Source organism: Bufo bufo, chromosome 4 (genome assembly GCF_905171765.1).
Source record: "Bufo bufo chromosome 4, aBufBuf1.1, whole genome shotgun sequence".
NCBI classification, from domain to species: domain Eukaryota; kingdom Metazoa; phylum Chordata; class Amphibia; order Anura; family Bufonidae; genus Bufo; species Bufo bufo.
Window position 1 is genome coordinate 179,525,062 of NC_053392.1, and position 9,302 is coordinate 179,534,363.

The following is a 9,302-nucleotide window of genomic DNA, read 5'->3' on the forward strand; positions in this document are numbered from 1 at the left end:
ATAGGTTTTAAATTAGAGGGGCAAAGGTTTAAAAGTAATATCAGGAAGTATTACTTTACTGAGAGAGTAGTGGATGCATGGAATAGCCTTCCTGCAGAAGTGGCAGCTGCAAATACAGTGGAGGAGTTTAAGCATGCATGGGATAGGCATAAGGCCATCCTTCATATAAGATAAAGCCAGGGGCTATCCATAGTATTTAGTATATTGGGCAGACTAGATGGGCCAAATGGTTCTTATCTGCCAACACATTCTATGTTTCTATGTAGTGAGTGTGGAACCACTGTACTAACCAGTTGGTTTGATCTCAGGCTAGGCCTAAGGGCTGGAGGTTCCCTGGTATTCACCCTTTAAACCCCATACAGGGATCTGGATGTTGCTAGTCCCAGTGTGGTTCGCAGGCAGAGTCAGAAAACGGGCAGAGGTTGGTGCCCAGGCAGACAACAGCAACAACAACTTTGCAAGGAACTTGCAAGCTAGGAATTGTATTACTGGGGAAGGTGCCTTAAATATCCACAGTTTGGCTGATGAAGATTGGGATACATGCAAGCTGGTCCTTTAAGAGGGCGTGCACAAGCACCTTATGGGTGCAACAAGTGTAGCCTATCAGGTCTCAGCCTGCGAGCAAGACCAGAGTTCTGCTGGAGGACAGGCTCACAAGGGAGAGGAGGAGAGCAGGTGGCAGGCTTGGGCTGCCGGGAGGCTGAGACCATGGACAGTTGAGTGGAGCAACATATTCCGCCCCCTTACTCCCTCTCTTCTTTGATCCGGATTGCTGCAGGAATTTCTTTAGCAGAACAGGGGCATTAATGTTCTCAGCCGGTGCCCAAGATCTGTCCTCTGGACCATAGTCCTTTCAGTCCACCATGAAGAAAGTCCTCCTGCTGGTCTTAATAAAGCCCCGTAGTTGGCGGTGGATCCGCCAAAGTTATAAAGAGGTGCAGGTCTCTCCATAACTTCGGCGCATCCAACACCAGCGTGAAAAGTCGCAGATAATTACGCAACTAACCTTTGCGCTGCCATCTGCACCTAAAATACACCTAATTTAAGCATATTTCAGATTCATAAACCCCCTATGATTTAAGCGTCTGTGTTTTTCTCGTTCACTGGGTAATCAGCGGCACCTTTACACAGGCAAATTATTACTGCCTGAACATCAGGCAGTGTCAACGGCCTTTAGTTTCTTGCCAGATCTGAGTGAAGCTAGTGGTAGTAGAATCAGCTGTTGGGATTCCAGAGGAGATAGTCACAGACCAAACCTTTGGTTGGCAGCCATATACAATGAAGAAAGGGTAGGGTCTTAATGTAAGATTTAGGGTCCATTCACACGTCCGCAATAATAATTGCGGACCCATTCATTTCTATGGGGCAGCACGACGTGCTGCCCAGATCCGGAATTGCGGGACCGCAATTCCGATCCTGAAAAAAATAGAACATGTCCTATTCTTGTCCGCAATTGCGGACAAGAAAAGGCATTTTCTATGAGAATGGCGGCGATGTGCGGTCTGCAAAATGCGGAACGCACATCACCGACGTCCGTGTTTTGCGTATCCACGGCTACGTGGATCCGCAAAACACACACGGACGTGTGAATGGACCCTTACTAGAATGATTATTGTAAAATATTCTGCCCAGATGAGTAATGCAGCCCATTCATCATTATGTGCATAAGCGAAATGTCATAGATAACTGCCCAGGATCTGATTAATACAAAATGATCAGAAATGATGTGCAAGGACAATCCATGTAGTCAGAAGATGTGTTCCACAAACTGTTTCGCCAGTTGACTGGCAGATAAAGACCCAGCAGATGTACAAAATGTGCCATCTTTGAGAATTGATCAGCCACCACTCAGATTACAGTGCATTCAGAGGAAGAAGGCAGTATGCTGATAAATTCCATGGTGATACACAGTCAGGGAACTGGCAGTTAGTAACATAGTAACATAGTATATAAGGCCTGTTCTTCTGCAAGTTGATCCAGAGGAAGGCAAAAAAATAAATTGTGAGGTACAAGCAAATTTTCCCCACTTAAGGTGGAAAAAATTCCTTCCCGATTCCAATCAGGCACCAGATAACTCTCTGGTTCAACGACCCCTCTCTAGTAGCTATAGCCTGTAATATTATTACACTTCAGAAATTCATCCAGGCCCCTGTTGAATTCTTTTATTCAGGCAGAGAGTTCCATAGTCTCACTGCTCTTACCGTAAAGAATCCTTTTCTATGTTTGTGTACAAACCTTCTTTCCTCCAGACGCAGAGGATGTCCCCTCGTCACCGTCACAGTCCTGGGGATAAATAGATGGGAGAGATCTCTGTACTGCCCACTTATATATTTTTACATAGTAACCCTAATGTTGATAATCTTTCAGGGTACTGTAGTTGCCCCATTCCAGTTATTACTTTAGTTGCTCTCCTCTGAACCCTCTCCAGCTCTGCTATGTTTTCCTTGTTCACCTGACAAACCATGCCATCTTCACTGGCGAAGATTTTTGAGATGAGACCCATAGGCCAGGAATTTCTTTCCACCTTTTGGTCTTTCAAGAGAACAAGATCTTCTGTTTGTAAGTTTGGCTTGACCTGCTGCCACTTCCTACGTCCTTAAAGAAGTGTTAAGTACTCCTTTTTCCACCTGCTCCAGAAACAGTTGGCCAGATGTTGAACGTGTTTCCACCGTTTCTGATATAGGTTACCAGAAGAAGAATCTTCAGGTGGATTAGGAACAGATCCAAACTTCTGAGTGAGAAGAGTTGCTGGAGTGAGAATGGCAGGGAATTCTGGGTCCATAGATACAGGTACAAGAGGCCTTGCATTGACTATAGCAGATACCTCAGCTAGGAAGGTGGTCAAAGTCTCATGGGTTAGCCTTGAGAAGTTTGAGTCCATTAGCATACAGTCCAATATTTTGAGGGTGATGCCTATCATTCTTTCCCATGGACTGCCCATATGAGAGGCAAGATGGGGGTTAAAGATCCATGTACAACCATTGTTGGCCAAGTAGTCTTGAACTGGCTTAGAGTTGATTTGCAATTCTTGGCAGGCACCTATGAAGTTGGTTCCACAGTCAGATATCATTTGCTTTACTGGTCCTCTGATGGCGAGAAATCGTCTTAAAGCATTGATGAAACTAGAAGCGTTCATGGATTCTATTACTTCAATGTGTATAGCATGTACACTTAAGCATGTAAACAACACTGCCCATCGTTTGCTGTCTGCTGTTCAGTGACTGTCCATGGGTCAAAGACATCCAGACCAACGTAAGTAAACAGTGGTTCGGTGCTTGTCCTATCAACTGGCAAATCAAACATTTGTTGATGCTGCAGTTTTCCCCTTGCCATGCAACATTTAATGCAATGGTGAATTATATGAGCAACCTGTCTTTTTGCTCTCACTATCCAAAGACCTGCGGATCTTAAAGCACCCCCAGTGAAATGTCTGCCTTGGTGCTTGATTCTTCCATGATAATGCCAATGACATCAGCAGTGTAGTAACATTGTGATTGGCAGGAATAATGAGGGGATTCCTTTCTGAAATCTCTAACTTAGCCTTGTTTAGGCGACCACCAACCCCCAGCATGCCGTGATCGTCAATTATTGGTTTCAAGTTGACAATGGGGATGCTTTTTGGAATATCTTGCTTAGAAACATATAATGTGTTGGCAGATAAGAACCATTTACTGCCCAATATACTGAATACTATGAATAGCCCCTGGCCCTATCTTATATGAAGGATGGCCTTATATTTGCAGCTACCACTTCTGCAGGAAGGCTATTCCATGCATCCACTACTCTCTCAGTAAAATAATACTTCCTGATATTACTTTTAAACCTTTGCCCCTCTAATTTAAAACTATGTCCTCTTGTAGCAGTTTTTCTTCTTTTAAATATTCTCTCCTCTTTTGCCGTGTTGATTCCCTTTATGTATTTAAAAGTTTCTATCATATCCCCTCTGTCTCGTCTTTCTTCCAAGCTATACATGTTAAGGTCCTTTAATCTTTCCTGGTAAGTTTTGTCCTGCAATCCATGTACTAGTTTAGTAGCTCTTCTCTGAACTCTCTCCAAAGTATCAATATCCTTCTGGAGATCTGGTCTCCAGTACTGCGCACAATACTCCAAATAAGGTCTCACTAGTGCTCTGTAGAGCGGCATGAGCACCTCCCTCTTTCTACTGGTAATGCCTCTGCAGCCAGCCAGTAGCGCAGGGGCAACACGTGAGGTGCACGGTGGACCGATGAGGGGCCAAATAATAACACACAGTTCATCAGTTTTACTCACGGTTAGCAGAAAGCCTCCCTGGGCTGGCAGCACAGTGTTGAGGTGGACAGCACGAAATCCTCCGGGGCACGCTCTGTGTAGGGAAGCATCAGCCAAGATGGTGGTTGAGGTGCCCTTGATGTTAGGGGTGCTTAGGGTGCTTGTTGCGGCTGAGTCCCTTGATGGTTTTTTGTCGTGACACCAGTACCGTTAATGGTGGTACAACCAATAATGGTAATAATGAGGTAGACAGTGGTAAGATGCAACTCACAACTTTTACTTTGGATGTTTTTGGTTGCAGCAGTACAAAAATGCAGTTTCTTGATGGTACAGAGTTGATTCTGAAAATCCACTGTTTCTAGGCTGTTCAGGTTTTTATTTTTGGGAGCAGTGGGTTGGGTGTACCTGGTTCCTATTGATGTACTGGATCCTATTCCTTGTTCTTTCCCTACAAGCTGAATATTTAGACAGGAAAACTCAACTGTCTCTCAGAAGTATGGTGTGGCTGCCAGAAGCTATAAATCCTCCACCATGCAAAGGTGTCTGTGGCCCTCAGCAAGGGCTCTTATCACCGATGATTCTTTAGGAAAGCTTGTTTCTTTTCCAGGGAGGCAAACTCTTCTCCTACTGGTCAGGGATGCAAGTCTATAGTCCGGCCACAGAAGGAAAACGCTCTTCTGCGCCTAACATCTGAGTATCACCTCCTAGCGAAGTTGGCTCCACTCACTAATCTGTGTCATGGAGTCTTCACTCTACATTTTCTCCAACTAATCTGATCTGACTTCCTCAGATCTGCTCACATCTCTAACTACATTTTCCAACTGCCTCACTAGGTATATATAAGAGCTGAACTTTATCCCCATCTAGTGGCGGGATGTATAAATTACACCTAATCTGCCTGGTAACAGGGATTTTGCAGATACATAAATACAAAATCAAACATTACAACCTAATACTGTTGACAAGATAAAAAGTGCTTTTAAGCAGTGCCCACACACACGTAGTGGGATGCTGCGCCTCTCCCTATACACCCAAGCATTCTGCTAGCATTTCCTGCTGCTCTATGACATTGTCTGCCTACCTTTAAGTCTTCTGAAATAATGACCCCTAAATGTCACTACCAGAGCTTTGGGACGTTCTCACAGCTCTGTTTCTCCACCCCTGTGATGATGTCACTACTAGAGCTGGGAGGAGTTCTCACTGCTCTGTTTACTTTTGGTTTCCTTCCTCCCAGCTGTTCCTCATGCGTTTGATTTCCCTCTCTTTATATCACCCCTCCTCCTATTGTATGGCGTGGATTATATTTCTCATTTGGGTTGTAGCTCTTGCTTGAGTATCTTCCCTCGTATGCTATCCTTTCACTAGACCTGTGTTCTGCTGCAGCAAGTACTCCGGTTATTGCCAGCCTGTCTTTGGATCCGTCTTCACTGCGGCTGCAGCCCTTCAGCTAAGTGTGCAGACATTGCTGTGTATCTGTGTGTTTTCTGACTGGATCCGAGGCGACCACGGTTCCCTCCATATACTGAGCAGGGCACCGGTGGCCGTGCCCCTTCCACTATTGTAGGGGTTACAGTGGTCATCAGTCTTAGGTACGCGGGCATGCCTCCTTCCACCATTTGGATTCGGGCATGGGCTTAGCAGCATAGGGAGAGCTTTTGAGGGTCTGACAGGGGTCACCCTTTATCCTCCCTAGTTTGGGTCCGGTCAGTTGCTCTATTTTCTGTGCATGCTCTTGTTGCTCACATACAGCCGTGACATTATAATCCACCAAAACCGTCTTTTTTGACATGGATCCGCTTTCTGGCCTGGTTGACCGCATGCAGGGTCTTTCTTTGGAGGTAGCGGATCTCCGTCAATCTATGACTCAGCTTCAAGCATTGGGCTCTGCTCCGGCCCATGGAGTCTGTTGCGAGCCAAAGGTCTCACTTCCGGAAACGTTCTCCGGGGGCAGTGAGAGTTTTGTTCACTTCAGAGAGGCATGCAAACTCCATTTTTGCTTGTGTCCACATTCCTCTGGTAATCAGGAGCAGAGGGTGAGGATTGTCATCTCCCTGCTCAGGGGTAATGCTCAGACTTGGGCTTTTTCGCTGCCATCAGGGGATCCCTCCCTTCGATCCGTGGAAGGATTTTTTGTGGCCCTGGGGCAGATATATGATGACCCGGATCGTGTTGCTCTGGCCGAATCTAACTTACGTTTTTTATGCCAGAGCAAACTGTCTGCGGAGCTTTATTGTTCTGAATTTCGAAGATGGGCAGCTGATTCAGTTTGGAATGATGCTGCACTCCGGAGTCAGTTCTGTCATGGTCTCTCAGAGAGATTGAAAGATGCGTTTGCTTTCCATGAGAGACCAACGTCCTTAGTGTCTGCCATGTCATTGGCGGTACGCCTTGACAGGCGTCTAAGAGAAAGAGACGAGACCTCTCTGTCCAGCCATTGTCAGTCTAGGGGCAGTGGTGCGGACTCATTCAGTGTGCAGGGGCCTCATCCTGTCTCGCTCCCCTCTGAGGAGGAGCCCATGCAGCTAGGTCGACTTGCCCCTGATAAAAGAGGATTTAGTCCTCAGAGTATGGTGTGTTTTTGTTGTGGGGGCATAGGTCATTTGGCAAATGTTTGTCCGTCTAGGAGATTCTTGAACTGTACTAAGAGCGATAATAAGAGAAAAACCTCAAAAGGTAAATCATCAAACTCTGCTTCATCTGCTACTTTGGGCAAAGTTGATGTAGGAATTGATGCTTTTCCTCTGACCTGCAGTTCCCGTTTTCTCCTGTCTGCCAGGGTGGCGCTAGAGAGCAAAGTCATTTCTTGTGAGATTTTTGTTGATAGTGGAGCGGCCGTCAATCTTATTGACACTCAATTTGTAGCCATGCATGGTTTTCAGGTTTGCACATTAGAAAAGGATATACCTGTTTTTGCTATTGACTCTGCTCCACTCTCACAGAGATCTCTGAAGGGCATTGTTCACAATATCCGGTTAGCTGTAGGTGACACTCATGTGGAGGATATATCTTGTTTTGTCCTTAACGGATTGCCTTCTCCTCTAGTTTTGGGGTTACCCTGGCTCACTAGACATAACCCCACTATTGATTGGCAAGGAAGACAAATAAATGAGTGGAGTGACTTTTGTAGAGAGAATTGTCTTACAGCGACTTTTGCAGAGGTGTCTACTAAAACTGTGCCATCATTTCTCTCTGATTTCTCGGACGTGTTTTCCGAGAGCGGTGTTCAGGAGCTACCTCCTCACCGGGAGTTTGACTGTCCCATTAACCTCATTCCCGGCGCCAAGCTGCCAAAAGCTCGCCTCTACAATCTCTCACAACCGGAAAGAATCGCAATGCAAACGTATATCTCCGAGAGTCTCGATAAGGGGCATATTCGTCCCTCAAAATCACCTGTTGCCGCTGGGTTTTTTTTTGTTAAAAAAAAAGATGGCTCTCTGAGACCTTGCCTAGATTTTAGGGAGCTGAACCGTATCACGATTCGCGATCCCTATCCCCTTCCTCTGATCCCGGACCTCTTCAACCAAATTGGGGCCAAGGTTTTTTCCAAATTGGATTTGAGAGGCGCGTACAACCTGGTCAGGGTCAGAGAAGGGGATGAATGGAAAACGGCCTTTAATACCCCTAACGGGCATTTCGAGAATCTCGTTATGCCTTTCGGCCTGATGAATGCTCTGGCCGTCTTTCAGCATTTTGTTAACAGTATTTCTACCATTTAATGGGGAAATTTGTATTGGTGTATCTTGATGATATTTTGATTTTTTCCCCTGATGTTCAGACCCATCAGGATCATCTTTTTCAGGTTCTGCAGATTCTGCGGGAAAATAAATTGTACGCCAAGCTGGAGAAATGTGTTTTTATGGTATCGGAGATTCAATTTCTGGGTTTTCTCCTCTCTGCTTCTGGTTTTCGCATGGATCCGGAGAAGGTCCGTGCTGTACTTGAGTGGGAGCTTCCTGAGAATCAGAAGGCATTGATGCGCTTTTTGGGTTTTGCAAACTATTACAGAAAGTTCATTTTGAATTATTCCTCTGTGGTCAAACCCCTCACTGACATGACAAAAAAGGGGGCGGATTTTTCCTCTTGGTCGGAGGAGGCGCTTGCAGCTTTTTCTAAGATTAACCACCTCCGGACCGCTGTACGCAGATTCGCGTTCCGGAGGTGGCAGCGCTGCGCACAATCACGCATATACGCGTCATCTCGCGAGACGCGAGATTTCGCTCAAAGCCGGCCCACGCATGCGCATCGCGGGCCGGCAAAATTCAAAGAAGAAGTTCGTCACCTGGCGATTTTCAAAAAATCCAATCAAAAGTCATATAACAGATCATATTAGTAAATATGATCTGTTATATGGCTTCTCTGCTCCTCTGCTGGTCCTTTTCGTCGGTTGGATCCAGCAGAGAAGCAGACTGAACTGTGAGTACACCAAACACTTCACTGTAGCCCCTGATCACCCCCCTGCACCCCAATTAACCCTTTGATCACCCCTTTGATCGCCCCTGTCAATCACTAGTGAAAGGAAAAAAAGTGATCAGTGTAAACTGTCACTTTTTTTTTTTCACTGGTATTGGCTGTTAGGTTTTAGGGATAGTTTAGGCCCCTTGGTTAGGTAGTTAGCGTCAGTTAGCGCCCACCCCACCGCACCGCAGTCACTTTTATTCGCTGAATAGCGTATCGCTAATCAGCATTTGTACTTTTATAGTATCTGTAAGTGATCAAAACTGATCACGGTCAGATCTATAATAGTATTAGTGTCACTTTAGTTCGCCCTCCACCCAAAACGCAGTGTTTGCCCGATCAGGCCTGAACGGTCGCCCACACGTGCGTTCACCCACGCCCGCCCCACCGCAGTGACAAAAAATATATATTTTTTGATCACTGCACATTCATTTTACACGCACTGCGGCGATAAAAAAATCAGTTTTGATATTTTTTATCAACCGCAGCGGCCTCCGGTACTTCGCTAGCCTCCCCTTTGTAAGACAGGCTTGCTTTTTTTCTTGGGTAGTCTCAGGGAATACCCCTAAATTTAGTAGTCCAAAATGTCAAACAGGGGG